The 14,467-nt window shown below is 37.3% G+C and overlaps 1 non-coding gene across 1 annotated transcript; it reads right to left on the minus strand.

The window, feature by feature from the left end:
• Positions 1–12,103: 12,103 nt before the first annotated feature.
• On the minus strand, positions 12,104–12,175 carry Trnap-agg (transfer RNA proline (anticodon AGG)). The gene has a single exon. It is a non-coding gene; the product is annotated as a tRNA-Pro (tRNA).
• Between the last annotated feature and the right edge of the window lie 2,292 nt (positions 12,176–14,467).

Consider the following 14,467-nt stretch of genomic DNA (forward strand, 5'->3'; position numbering starts at 1 on the left):
AACTGTTGCTGTGTTAGTAAGAAATCTTCGTCTCCGTATTCGTCAATTATAAATTTAACGTTAATTTCTTCTTGGGTAAATGCAGCCTTAATTGCTTGCTCGAGCGCTTGTTTGTCATACACGAAAACATTTATATGGTGGTACATATAGATTTATAAATCTAAGATCTAAATACGCGTATATACTCTAAAATTTGATGTATACCGCAGTGCGCGATCACAATATGATCTTCTTTTAGTTGCTGTAGTTGTGTATTAGTTAGTATAAAATCGTCATTGCCGTATTCATCAACAATTATTTTTTCCGGGGTAACTTTTCCAGTACTGACAGCTTCATCAAGAAGTTCTTTGTTATGTATAAAATATTTCACGCGGTGGTACATTATATAATACTCGCTTGATTAATTGTGAAATCGTAGACGTCTTCGACTTCCATGATTTTGCAGTCAAAAATATATTTTTTCTGCAGATTTCAATATTTTTTTTAACTTTTTTCCTGAAAAACGTTGAATTTCTGTGATTTTTACTAGTAAATTACCTTTCCAAATTAGCAAATCGGACGATTTCTGTGTTTTTTACTAGTAAATTACCTTTCCAAATTAACAAATCGGACAGTGTGCACAAAATAAAATATTTTTTACTGTTTTTAGGATTTCACAAGTAAATTAATATGTAGTGTTTCATGCTGTAAATCAAGAAGGTGACCGCGTTGGTCTGTCAACGCGAAATTTATTCTGGTCAGCCACGGATTGTGACATCGCAGATAGACTGGATTGATCGGCTCTTGCACGATTAGATATCCAGGTGGTTCTTTCGGGGTGAATGAATAAAGAACAAATCCTTGCTTGTCTTGATTTGATACTGTCGTGTCCGTGCTGTAACTGCCATCAATGACAGCACACACAAGATTGACCGCGACCACTTCAGTTATGTTTACGATGCCCGGAGATACATGCCGACCTTCTCCGGTTGGGCTATTGTTATGTCTGAGGATAATTGGCTCCGGTAGTGTTTTTCTGTGTTGCGCAAGTATGTCATCAAAGGACTCATTGATTAGATCATTGACAGATTTTTTTAGTTCGGCTGCATTATACCCGGGAAGTTTAAAATTTGGCAGAGTGGCTTCTGTTAGCGAGTAATTGGTTAGACATTTTGTTTAAAGCGATTTATGTCATCAGTGTGATCAATTGTTGCCTGAATTACTCATTGACTGAGATATTCCATGTCGGATACAAGCTGATTTAATACTTCAATCCGCGTGATGATTTCGCTGCGTGAACTTGTTATATCAAAAAGATGCTCTTGGAAGCGCTCCCGTAGTCGCTCTAGTTGTCGTTTATGTAATTGATTAATGATTTTAAAATATTTAATAATATCTTCTAGCTCAATAATCGAGGATTTATCTTCTCCTGTGGGAGTTAGTTTATATCTAAAAACCCACAAAATATTGTCCCCCAATGAAGCTAAACTCACTACCCAACGTTGCATTTTTTTATATCGTGTAGATGTTGTTTGTATGACGGTGTAATTCCATGATATGATTGTTTGTCAGTAACATAATTAGACTTTTTAGGCTCTGGTGGTATTGGTGGTGCCGGTGGCGGGGTTTGAGGCCATCCTAACACGGTTCTGATCGAACTATTATATATATCCACGGCGTAGTCTGGGGTGCTTATTTCGATGGCAGAAGACAGCGTTGGCTCATGAACAGTTATTGTTATCTTAGATTCTTTTGTTGTGATATTTTTTATTCGACGTTGTAATTCCTCATTGATTTCTTCGATTTGATAAGACCCGGTTGGTATCCCAATGACGTTCCAGTCTGGTGTGCCATCGGGTTTATTTTTATGTGCAAACACAAACGAATTATTCGCTGGCAATCCACCAAACGACTTTGATCTGATATTGGGCCAACTGTGATATACTCGTAATTGTGCTAACGCGATCTCGTTTACTGGAATCGCAGTTGGAAAATTAATACTGAATTCTGGTTTAGTCGAGATTACTGTTATTGAAGAAGTTTGCGCTGGGCTTGTATTTGTGACTATCTGTTGAAGTAATTCCGTCGATGTCGCTGACATTGTTAATTATCTTTTGTTGTTTCAAATCGAAGTACTTTGTACTCTGGGTATAGTCTTAATACATCTTTGCCATTTGCGCGAATTCGGAATCTGATATTGTTGTATCGTCGAGATTTGATGATATCAGCGACGACAATTTCGAGTAGGCGCTCGTGGCCGCATTGTTTATCTTTTCATATTCGCGCAATTTTGTTAGCGCACACGATGATATTAGCAACTCCTGCAATTGTTGTTGATGTTGAAACCATAATTGTGACTGCGATTGCAGTTGTCACTGGTGTTAGCGCTGATAATGACACTCCTGTGGATGCAACTAACGCGTATACCGAATACACTATTGTTTCTAGGATGATTACACGCCACTTGTATCTTTTTACCTTTGCTGTGCATTCGTTAATGGTATTTTTTAACTCTAACTGCCATTCGCGTACTTGTTCATATCTGTATTGTTGTGCATCCGATGACATTTTATTATTTTATGCAGTAACCAATTGAGGTGTTTCAGCTACGAATTGCAAACACCACCAGTAAGATGTTGCGGTTAATTTCTTGTCGGCGGATTCCAGTATAAATGTTTCTTCGGTTCCCTTGTTTAATATGATAGTTACAACCCCGGAAAACTTGTCAGTGGAATGTCGCCTGGGATACGTTGTGAAGATTTCAAATTTAGCGGCACTGAACACAGACAGTCTATACACTCCAGTGACTGTTGCGGTATATTTGATAGTATTATTTTGTTTAGACCATGTTGCGAATCCAGATGATACTGTGTATACTATGTTGATAATACGCCCGGGAGTAACTCCGGATGGGGTTTTAATCAAACCGGTTTTGTTAACGATCTCAGGAATCCCCACTACGATATCCTGCTGTGTTTGTTTGATCGTGTCAATGTTGGTCTTGATATCAGAAAGTTTTATGTCAACGGTGTGCGGAGTACCAAAGAATTCCTCTGCGGTTTCATTAGTTTTTCTAAAGTTTCTATGGAGATTTGCAAACGCATTTACGTGAACATCATACTCGACCCGCAACGTGGATAATTTACCGTCAACGGTGTCAACATATTGTTTGTTTTCAGCGTCTTCCGGGGATGTTGGATCCGCTAACACGGTTATTTGATTTTTGTTCATGTTGAGTTCACCTGTCATGGTATCACCGGTATTTCTTAAACGAGTATTAAATATGTCTCCGACGGTTGTAAATAGCGCGTCAACATATTGTTTGTTTGCGGCATCTTCCGGGGATGTTGGACCTCTTAACACGGTTATTTTGTTACCGTTCATGCCGAGTTCACCTGTCATTGTATCACCGGTCTTTTTTACTGCAACTTTCTGCATATCATCTCGCAGCGCCGCAATTGATATCAGCGAATCTCTGATTTTTCCGCTGTCAGTGAACACAGGGATGTTACCTGGAGTAGCTCCAATAACCCTACGAATTATTTCATGCTATTTGATATCACTGGTTTTAAGTTTTCCGTGTCGGTCCTGAAAAATAACAACCTCTTCTGGGTCTATCCCGGTCAGACTTAAAAGATTATCGATTTCATCTTTGGTCGCATATTTTGATAAGTCTATATCGGTGCGTTTCACTTTTCTGTTGAGAAGAGATCTTCCGTAAATATCAACCATTATATGATAGAAAACTGTTTAAATCGACCCGTGGTATACTCGTGCACGACTTTGTGAGGTGATTTGGTTGACGCTGATATCGCATCGAGAACATTTAATACTTCACGACCACATATCGGAGGATCGGTTAGTGTTTGTGTTGGTAGCGTTGAGTACCAAACTTTTGTCCTTGTCTTTGACGCGGGGATGTCTTTTGTATATTTTAGAAATTCAACTGGCGGTGCTAACCCATACGAATCAAAATAGATAATTCCACGTGGATCGATCGCGTAAGCAACCCAGTGAGTTCCTGGACCGTTACTATTATCAAGATTAATAATTCCGGTTTCTGGATTATTCGGTTGTTGTGATAAATGATCTCTCATAAAGACGCCTCTAAAAAATTTTATATTTAACTGTTTAACAGCGTCAAGCAAGTCAAAATTTGACATTGGAGTGATGTCAAGAACCGTTTTGGGTACCATGAGGGTGGACTTCCTGGAAGTCTTAACCCGCGTCCTTTTTTTTTTTTGTATCCTTTTCCAGTTGCTTTCTTTAGTGTCATTCCAGAAGCGGTTCCAACAGCTCCTAACGCGGCGTCTTTAGCGGCTGCGGGAGCATCAGCGGCAGTCAGTGCTGGTATTGCTGCGAGAAGAGGAAAGATACCGCCGGTTTTAACCATGTTCCTGACCGCGGCTGAAGAAAAATCAAGCTGAGTCCCAGTCTTCCCTTGCTTTGCTTTTTTGAAATGGTTAAGTTGTGTTTTGGTCAACGATAACTTGTTTGGACCTCCAGTAATTTGATCATGTTTTAGTGTTATCGTTGCCCCACATATGCTTGCCTGCTTTGGTTGTAATTTTTTGGCCTGACCAGGAGTCAGAGTGACATTAACATAATTGTACGACATTTTTATAATTAACGCGATTGATCTAATTGCATTGCCTTTAGCGCTACATGTTTTCGGAAAACTACATGTTTTCTACTGGTGCATCAACGATTCTCATTCGACCACTAATACCTTAAAGCAACATCGCTTTATCACTGAGGATGACCGCGATTGCTCTGTAGGGACCGTGAACAGGTGGCGGACCAGCCGTGGTAACTGGTAGGGCGCCGCCACGAACTCGGAAGTGAATATCAACAACAGACTGCTTGGATAAATCAAGATGTTCCAGCGAAAAGTAATAAATCGGGTACAAATTTGTAAAATCAAACTGTGATATTTGCGTCCCAGTATCTATATTTGTGTTACGCGCCAAAAATGTCAGCCAGCGATGATATGCGCGCGCCACATGATTATTTGTAAAACTTAATGATATATCTTCGGATGGTTCTTGTTGTCCGTTTATTCTCAATGAAACCTCAGTAACGTCAAGTTTGTCAAATATCATATGAGACCGTTGCTGATTACCCGTCCGATGAATACCTTGCAGCGCAATGAAAATATGTCGCGGTGCGGAAACCCCCTGTTGTGATGTTATATGCCAAGTAAACACATCTCTGACGGAACTTTAAATAGCGTCTGTGGTTACTGTAAGCCACGATAGCAATGATTTACCGCCTTGATTCATAAAAGAGAGCAGTCGCGGTTCTTCTGTGACCGATGGAGTTAATACCGGCATCTACAATGAGAGTTTCGTTATTCTTACCATACCAGCATCAGCAACACCAGCCCCTCGCCAGATCGCATCATTGTCATCAACTTTTCTATGAAGCACAACTGTGTGTTTAGCTCCAAAAATGATCCTTCTAACATCCCTACAAAATCCAAAGATGTGATTTAGTGGGATCGCACACGAAAAATTTCTAGTATTTCTGACAACATTGTTCGGCGTGTTGCAAATCCTAAGTTGTAAGTCTCGCTAGTACCAAAAACTACAGGCTCCCATCTGCGTCATCAGCAGCGGCAGAGTGTTTTTTTGGTCGTCTCATAGTATACTGAATATGATCGGCGTTGTCGGTAATATCTTTGGCAAACATCATTGATGGACCAGATGATCTTGTAAAGTCGTCAGAATATCTCGCTAGACCAATTATTGTTGTAGTAACATCGACATCATTTTGAATCGATTCGATATTTTTTCCATCAATCATGTATGTGGCGCTACTAAACAATGCCATAATCCCATTGTTGACAAAACCAACTCGGTCATTGGGATCGTAGTTATTACCATCCGCCTTCATAAGATCACCTTCTACTTCAATAAACGCTTCAGATGGCAAAAAATATCTACTTGTATCGTGAACTTGAAGTTCAATACGCCCTCGCTGATCTGGCTCTCGTGCAACGTAGGAATAAAATTGATAATCACGCACTGATTTGTCTCTGGGAACCGGCGCATCTGTATCAAATGCTATATCGGATATCGGTTTGAACATTTTATACTATTGCGTGTGATTTCAAATGGATGACAATCCGCTTCTTGCCATTAAATGTGCTGTGATATTTCTTTGCGCGTCAGATTCCAGCGCCGCTAGTTTTTTATTTGCAGCCTGATTTATTATTTTACTGACTTCCGCCGGCATAGTTTTGGTACTTGGCAATTTTATCGGTTTGCGTCTCATTAGTCGCGCTATTCTTTCTTTGATTGCTGAGAGCGCTTTACCAGCAGCGATAAACAATTGCACCAGGAGCTTTTTCACCAACAACATTAATGGCTTTCATTGATAATTGTTTTGCAAGAGGGCCCAATTTTGGTGCTAACCCCGCAAATAACTTTTGAGTTACATCACCAAGTCCATCTCCGTAAGTTGCGTTATTAATTGGTAATCGTGAGTTTACTGCTCTGACCTGCACGGGCGTACATAACCATATTATGTTATTTGTTGTCATGTATCTAATCGTTGTGACTTTAGTCACTATAATAATCAACAAGCTCATCGACGAGTTCTTGATATATGTGAGCATCCATAACACCACCTTGAAATAATCGCCGACAAATATCAGCAGCTTCATTAATTATTTCCGGTGAGTTGTTTCCAGCACGTCTTCCTCCTATGAGAACTTCTAACCGCGACACATCATTGAAAATATTATCAGGGCAAGGGGTTCCAAAACCGCTGCCAGTAGACGGTGACTTGGGGAGGTACTCCTCTATGTATCGCTCAAGTTCCTCATCATCTAACGTTCCCTCCCTCCCCGAAGGTTTATCCATGCAACTAATATCATAAGAGGAAGGCTTCTTTGCCTGAATACGCAATCGGGTTGGGGCGAAGCCGAAGGTGGATCATCTACGTCTACGTGTGGTACTATTATTTCTTCTGGTGTTTTTTTTTTTTTTTGGCCTTCCTTGTCGTTTTTTCTCTGTCTGTTGCAACGGCGCAGGAAGTGAAAGGTCTCCCTGCAACGGCGAAGGGTCTTTTTTCTTTTTTGTTTTTTCTCTTGTATTTTTTCTTGCCGTTCCCGTTTTTCCGCCAGTCGCTCTTCTTGTATTATTTTTTGCTGTTCTCGCTGTTCTTTATTATATTCTTCTATTCCATAAACAAAAAATGGATAACCAATATCTGTTTTATCTATAGTATCGTCATTCGTATTTATTTTATACAACCAATTACCCCAAGTATCTTTTTTTACACCTTTGATATACTCGGGTTTTAAAAATTGATCTCTACGCTAATGAGTTTCGGCAGCAAACGTACCAAAATCAAACCTACTGCGGGCGTCGGTCAATTTAAATTCCTCAATTTTTTTTATACCCTCTTCAGTAAATCTTGCTCTGAGATCAATCATTTTTTTTTCTACCAGGTTGCGTAGCGGATTCTTCTCGCAATACCTGAATAAGACTTTTTCCTTCTTCGGGTCCCCTGATAGCAGTTAAAACTTTTTCAGTAACTGCAGTGACAGGTCTAAACAACTCTTTTGCCTCAGCTGCGTACTCAACTTGTGCTTGAAGTTGTAATTGCACATCTTTTTTAAATTTTTCCTTCACAGGGATATATTTTTTAAGCGCCTCCTCTCGCTCCCTGGCTAGTCTAGCTGTGTAAGATTCTGAGTGTACCATTATTTGGTATAAGTAATTTGTAATTTATTTCCTCGGTCGGGTTTAATTGCAATCAGCAGACAGGGCGACGACAACAAAACGCAGCAACAACGGCGACAATTGAGTTTACTCGCGGTTTCTTAAAGGGGTTATTTCGGCATTTGGAGGCTTCCTAAAAGTTGCAGAGTTAGCCCTCCATAAAGGGGTTATTTCGACATTTGGAGGCTTCCTAAAAGTTGTAGGGTTCGCCCTCTCTGCTGTTACATGTCGCTGCGATTTTTGTTTCTTTTTTTCTTCAACTGGTTTATGCAGTCATAGGCTTTACTGCATAATGTTTTTAAACATCCGTCACTTTGAAAACTTATTTTAACATTTATTCTTTCCTTGTGTTGTTATTTGAGGTATCATTGAGTAATATCCGGCTTTTCCCCCTCATCAAATAGTATTAAAGCTTGGTTTTTATTTTAATAAACCTGTTTATTATGACTTTATATCTGCAGAGTGACCAGAGTGACCAGTTTACAATACAAAATTACTGTCCTGCGTTTTAGTGAAGGCGATATGATCTAATACTGGGATATCTGGGCTGTTATGGGCTACAATATTTCTTTTTTTATATCTTAAGAATGGAGAATTATTTACAAAAAGAAATCGCTACGACTGTGTGGCTTTTATAGGACTTTCCACACATCAATGTCACATCTGGGCATATTAAAATCATTAATACAATTTATATTTTTCTATTTTGAGTTCTGACTTTCTGAGTCTCTTTGATGGCTTTTTCTTACTGAGTCCCATTCAGAATTTTGACTTACTGAGTCCTGTTGAGGGTTTTGATTAACTGAGAAGACCCATTTAGGGTTTTGACTTTTAAATACCCCTTTTGACTAATTGAGCATTAGTGAGAGTTTTGGCTTATTGAATCCTATTGAGGGTTTTGAGTTACTGAGTCCTTTTGATGGCTTTGGCTTCGTGAGTCCCAGTGAGAGTTTTCACTTACTGAATCCGATTGACGGTTTTACTTAATGAGTCACATTGAAGGTGTGACTTAATGAGTCCCATTGAGGGTGTGACTTAATGAGTTCCATTGAGGGTTTTGTCTTAATCAAACTGAGGGTTTGACTAATTGAGTTCCTTTGAGAATTTTTAGTTAACGAGTCCCAATGAGATTTTTGACTTACTGAGTCCGATTGAGGGTTATGGCTTATTGAGTCGCATTGAGCGTTTTGACCTATCAAGCCCCATTTAGAATTTTGACTTATTTAGTCAAAACACAATGACAGTCGTGATTATAGAACAATTTTTCGATTTATCGGCCAGGATATTCACCATTCTTCATTGTCATTTATATTGGAATACTTGGGAAGTGTTTTCTTCCGTTTTGGCGCATGATGCTTCAGCACAGTTTTATGAAATTTCTTTCCATTGATCTTGATTGAGACTTTTTGAAGTATTCTGTTGCCTACATCATGTAATGTGCATTATGTTTAGACAATAGCTCAGAGACTCTAAGAAATTGTTTATAATTTTTATCTTGGATGGCAGAATTGAAATTAAAGTGTAGCTCATCTCTCTCGTAATGTGGAACATATCTGGATCTGGATTTGTTAATAAGTTCTGTATCTTGCATTTACTTGTTTCTTTGCTATGCTTCCTTTTTAGTGCCATTTGCAATATCTTTTGTGTTTACTCCCTGATCAGTGGCAATTATATATACATATATATACATATATATTCATATATATATATATATATATATATATATATATATATATATATATATATATATATATATATATATATATATATATATATATATATATATATATATATATATATATATGGGGGTTGTGGATGTCTGTGTGGTGAAGACTTCTCGTTAAAATTCCTAAAATCTTTGTATCATTTTGAAATCAGAAATGTCTCACTGGCATATAAGATGTCTTTAATATTTTATGGCGACAAGGTGACATTGAATCGGAATTCCTTACTCTTATTCTTGATTTTCATCAATGTTAATAATAGTCATCAGTGTTAATAATAGTCATCAATGTTAATACTAGTCATCAGTGTTAATAATAGTCATCAATGTTAATACTAGTCATCAGTGTTAATAATAGTCATCAGTGCTAATAATAGTCGTGATGATGGTGGTAAATAAGTCAGGATTTTATTATCAAGTTGCATACATTTGCAAAATTATACAGATTAATACAGACAGCGTTTTAGGCATCCTGTAAGCATATAAGTTGAGGTTTTATTTTTTTGTTTCTCATCTCATCGTTTAACTTTTTTCTTTCTCCCTCTTAATTAGCTGGAATTTAGCATCCACTTTCGACTGCCTCCTACGTGTGCAAATGACATTTGACTTGAACATATTAGGAACTTATAGCTTTTTCCCCAGAAAACGATCTAATCAACAGATATCCATTCTGTTGGCTTGACTGATCAAGGAATCATATCTTGTACCTCAAGCGTTGCATGACTAAATACGTTTATTTCACAAAGACCAGTACTTAATATCGAATCTGTACTATGACTAGTTGTTACCATTTTTTTTTTTAAAGTAGCACCCCCAACCCCCCAAAACAACAACAACACTTAGCAGGTTATCATGTCCAAAACCAGACATCGTATCGCGTTTTTCAAGGCATCAACGTGCGATAAAACGTGAGCCAGCAAGAAAACCTACCTGAAAAACTTAAAGTTAATTTAAATATGCACCTGAACTCTTCGAAAATCAAATATCAAGACTTCATCCCAACCATCCCTAACAATCCAGTTCTGTCACAGGATTCATAGGCTTTCATTTGGATACACCAATAGGACATTCAAGAAAAATAAAACAACTTCCATCACAAAAGCAGTTAGTACGGCATATCTGGGTCATTTGCTTTGTAGGTATTCTAGAAAAGAGTCATCAATTATTTTCAAGTATTTGTATGTACAAAAACCATCGTTCTAATTAGTTTCGAGGAAAACGTTTTGAGAGAAATCAATTATACTTCAAAGAGTATATAACCTATTTTGCTGATTTAACAATGCGTATCCCACAGTTTAAACTCGCAAATTTTGTATTATTTCTTAATTTTTTTTATTTTTTTTTTTGGGGGGGGAGTAATTGGCGATTTTTTTTGGTGGGGGGCAAGTAGGGAATGGGCAGAAGTCATAAGCACGCCAAATATATATCGTCGAGATGTTTTATACTATATTTACACAACTTAAATATATTTACCTAATTTAAATGCTTGAGAAAGTAAATAAAAAAGGTCGCAGGCTATACATGGGGATGTAGTCAGTCTTATATGAACGAACTTTCCCTCTTGGAAATAACAACCTTAGTCAAAGCTGTCATCATGTCCCTTACCTCAATGGACTAGCATGGCATTTTTCTTTACAGTTTTTCCTGCGTGGAACTATAGTCAAAATGCAATCTGATTAAAATCAGATCTCCACTGTTACGCATGAAGATCTGACAGCGACCGCTTAGGGATTATGTCCTGATAACCTATGTTATAATCATAACCTCTAATTTTATCAGCCAATCAGATGAAGTCTTATATCTTCGCGTTTGGAGACTGGGCAATGTGGATGAAGAGCATGCATATGTACCGAACGATTTGAGTCACTTTCAGATTTTTTGAAAGCCGCATTTCCATTGTCTAATTCAAAGGTCACCAGAACATGACTCCTAAGGGGTCGTTGTCAGATCTTCAAGTAGGACAGCGGAAATCTGATTTTAATCAGATTGAGTCAAAACGGCAAATAGTGTGTTCACGGTATCAATGAACAAGAAGTTAATGTTCACATCGAGTCTATTATTGACCTTTGGATGATCACTTGGATGATTTACACGATTTTCTAGCTGAGATTTCAACCTCATCAACCCACTGTGATGAAATAGACAGGATCCAAAATAAAAATAAGAAAATAAACACTGTCGTAGATATCCGAACGGTCGCACACAACATTAATTCAATCTCACCACTGTTTCTGGATACCGTGAACGCACCACACACATCGGTTTGGATATAAAAAGTATCATTTTGTAAAGGACACTTGAATTGCAATTCCGTAATAGGGGAATCCGATTGAAATATCGAGAAAGTCTCCCTTTATGTCCGTGATACTAAACCTTTCACACCAATCAACGATAATCTTTTTCCAAGACTAATGAGTCACACATATTAAATTTATTTCAAACATTCTGTCCACATTCTAATCCAGGTCTTAACAATAGCAGTATATGGGCATACGCAGGTGTTTTGATCAGATCTAAACATGGAAAGGTTAATCAATATTTTAAATGATTTCAGTTAATATTCTGTACTCAAAGCCTTTAATATAATAAAGCGTGTAAATGTTGAAGTTATGAAGTTTGGCACTTAAATATTGTTGCATCAAGATAAGATAATGAGATAAAAAATATTTTCGGGCTCGTCCGGGATTTGAACCCGGGACCTCTCGCACCCTAAGCGAGAATCATACCCCTAGACCAACGAGCCGCCTTAATCATCTCACACCGAAACAGCTGCTATTAAATTGCTTACAGTAACGGAAACGGCAAGTGACTCATTCTCGAAAGACGTTTTTCGGTAAAGATTTTACTGTTTATATACCACGAACTGCTAATACAATACGACGTATCTTGTAATTCAATTCATTTCATCTATAACAAGTCTAATTAAATTTGCTCGTATATCCTAACAGCACAAATGCAAGGACTTTTTATTATTATTTTAGTTTAGTTTATGATGCAACAGCGTGACGTAGCCACAGTGTGATAAGACTCGGCAGGGACCGGGGCAATAACTTAAGGGATCGGTAATGGAGTGGATGGGAACGAATGCCATATTATTTCAATTCCACTACTAATCTCTCTGCTGTCGCTAGATCACGCTGAGGTGTCATAGAGAGGCAAAGAGTTTGGGACAGTTACGTATACTGAGATACGTTCCTTTGTCTCCTTCCGAATTCATTACCTGCTTTAAAAAAAATGTATGCAGAGCTAGTGAAATTACGATCTATAAAAATTGTTCATACGAAATACAAAAAAATTAAATTGGAATAAAATAAATTAAATGGGTATTACATTCCAGAAATTAAAGATAATTTTAATTATTTTATAAAAGAAGATATTACCTAGTACAGCAATCAAATCATGTTTCTCCTATTTTGCAGAAGCGATTCAAATGTTAAATTAAAAATCCTTCCTTCGTAACAGCTTTTTAATTAAACGCCATGATGAAAAGATTGTAAGGTTTATGGGGCCAAAAAATACATTGCTCTGGATTGAAACTCATTATGAAAGAGTTACCAAAAGGAACAGAAATATATAGAAAAAAATTTTGCATTATCCTGAAATACAACAAAATTCAACAACAAAAAGAGGATAATAAGAATTATAATATATTTTGCTAGTGTATTTAACTTTAAATTTCTACGCATCCTAGTCAGCAACGATGCAACGATTAAACTTAAAAGTCATTAAGTTTAATAATCCAAAAACTGGGACACTGGAAACTATGGCATAATTCACAAAAAAAACTAATGCATGGCTTAAGCATTCTGTATGACTTTTAGCAATAGGATGCAGCATACGTCTTGACAAGAGACGGAATTTATTTTAACGTTTTTAAAGGTTATTTGGAGATCCGATTGTCAATAGACCGCTTGTCATAAATCAGAATAAAGTACTATCATGTTACGTACTTGCAAAGATGTGCAATGCACGATAGTTTACGGTAAGGGAAAGAGATTGTAACGTCAAGCTGAGACAGAATTTGGTATAATATGCAATACAGCACGTGCAAACCACGACAGTTTATAGTGAGGGAAAGATACTGCAACGTTGAGATGGGGCCGATTTTGATATACTATGTTAAAGGGAAGAGACTCTAACGTCGAGCTGGACAGGAGATGGAGTCATATGGTACGGGAAAGAAAGTGTAAAATTCGAACTTGTAACCTCTCACACGGAAACCTGAAGTTCAGATAAATATTTCCCCAGAAAACTATATCTGTTTTTTATACACTAGCTGTAAATACTGTTTGCAAGACGTGGTATTGGCAGTCATTTTCATTATTTTATTGCGCGCTGCCCAAGATAATCGTTGCTGATTGATTGTTAATGGATAATATATGCATGCTGTTAAACGAACTGTGAATGATAATTACAGTCGTATTAAACTGTGAATGATAATTAATAATAATAATAATAATAATAATGAGGACTTTGTATAGCGCCTAATCTTTAGAAGCTCTAAGCGCTTTACAACATTAGACAACACCTATAAGATAAAAAACATATAATGATATGATTACAAAAACAAACACCATGAAATTAGAAAACATTAAAAAACATGCTGAGAATATTTAAGGTAGAAAACATTATTAGGTCTTTAAGTTCGTTCTTGCTGTCGAAATGCGTGCGTTTTGAGAGCCCTCTTGAATGTGATCACTGTGTCTTTGTGTCTAAGTTCAATGGGCAATTCATTCCACTTTGCTGGGCCCTGGTACGGTCGTATTAAACTGTGAATGTTAATTACAGTCGTATTAATTATTTTTTTGAAGGTTAATTCAGTTACCATTTGGAATTTTTCACGCCAATCTATTTTATTTTTTCAGTATTAGGAAGACGAGTTGTGTCTATGCCAATAATAAAATAGGATTTATTTTAAAAGTGAAAACGAATATTCCTGTAAGGCAATGCAAGGAACTGAGGTTGCTAGAGCACGGGAACAACCTTTATAAGTGAAATAACATAACTGACCTTGATTAGAAGTATATTAATAAAA

This window comes from Sinohyriopsis cumingii, chromosome 9 (assembly GCF_028554795.1).
Source record: "Sinohyriopsis cumingii isolate HCF-2022 chromosome 9, ASM2855479v2, whole genome shotgun sequence".
NCBI lineage: Eukaryota > Metazoa > Mollusca > Bivalvia > Unionida > Unionidae > Sinohyriopsis > Sinohyriopsis cumingii.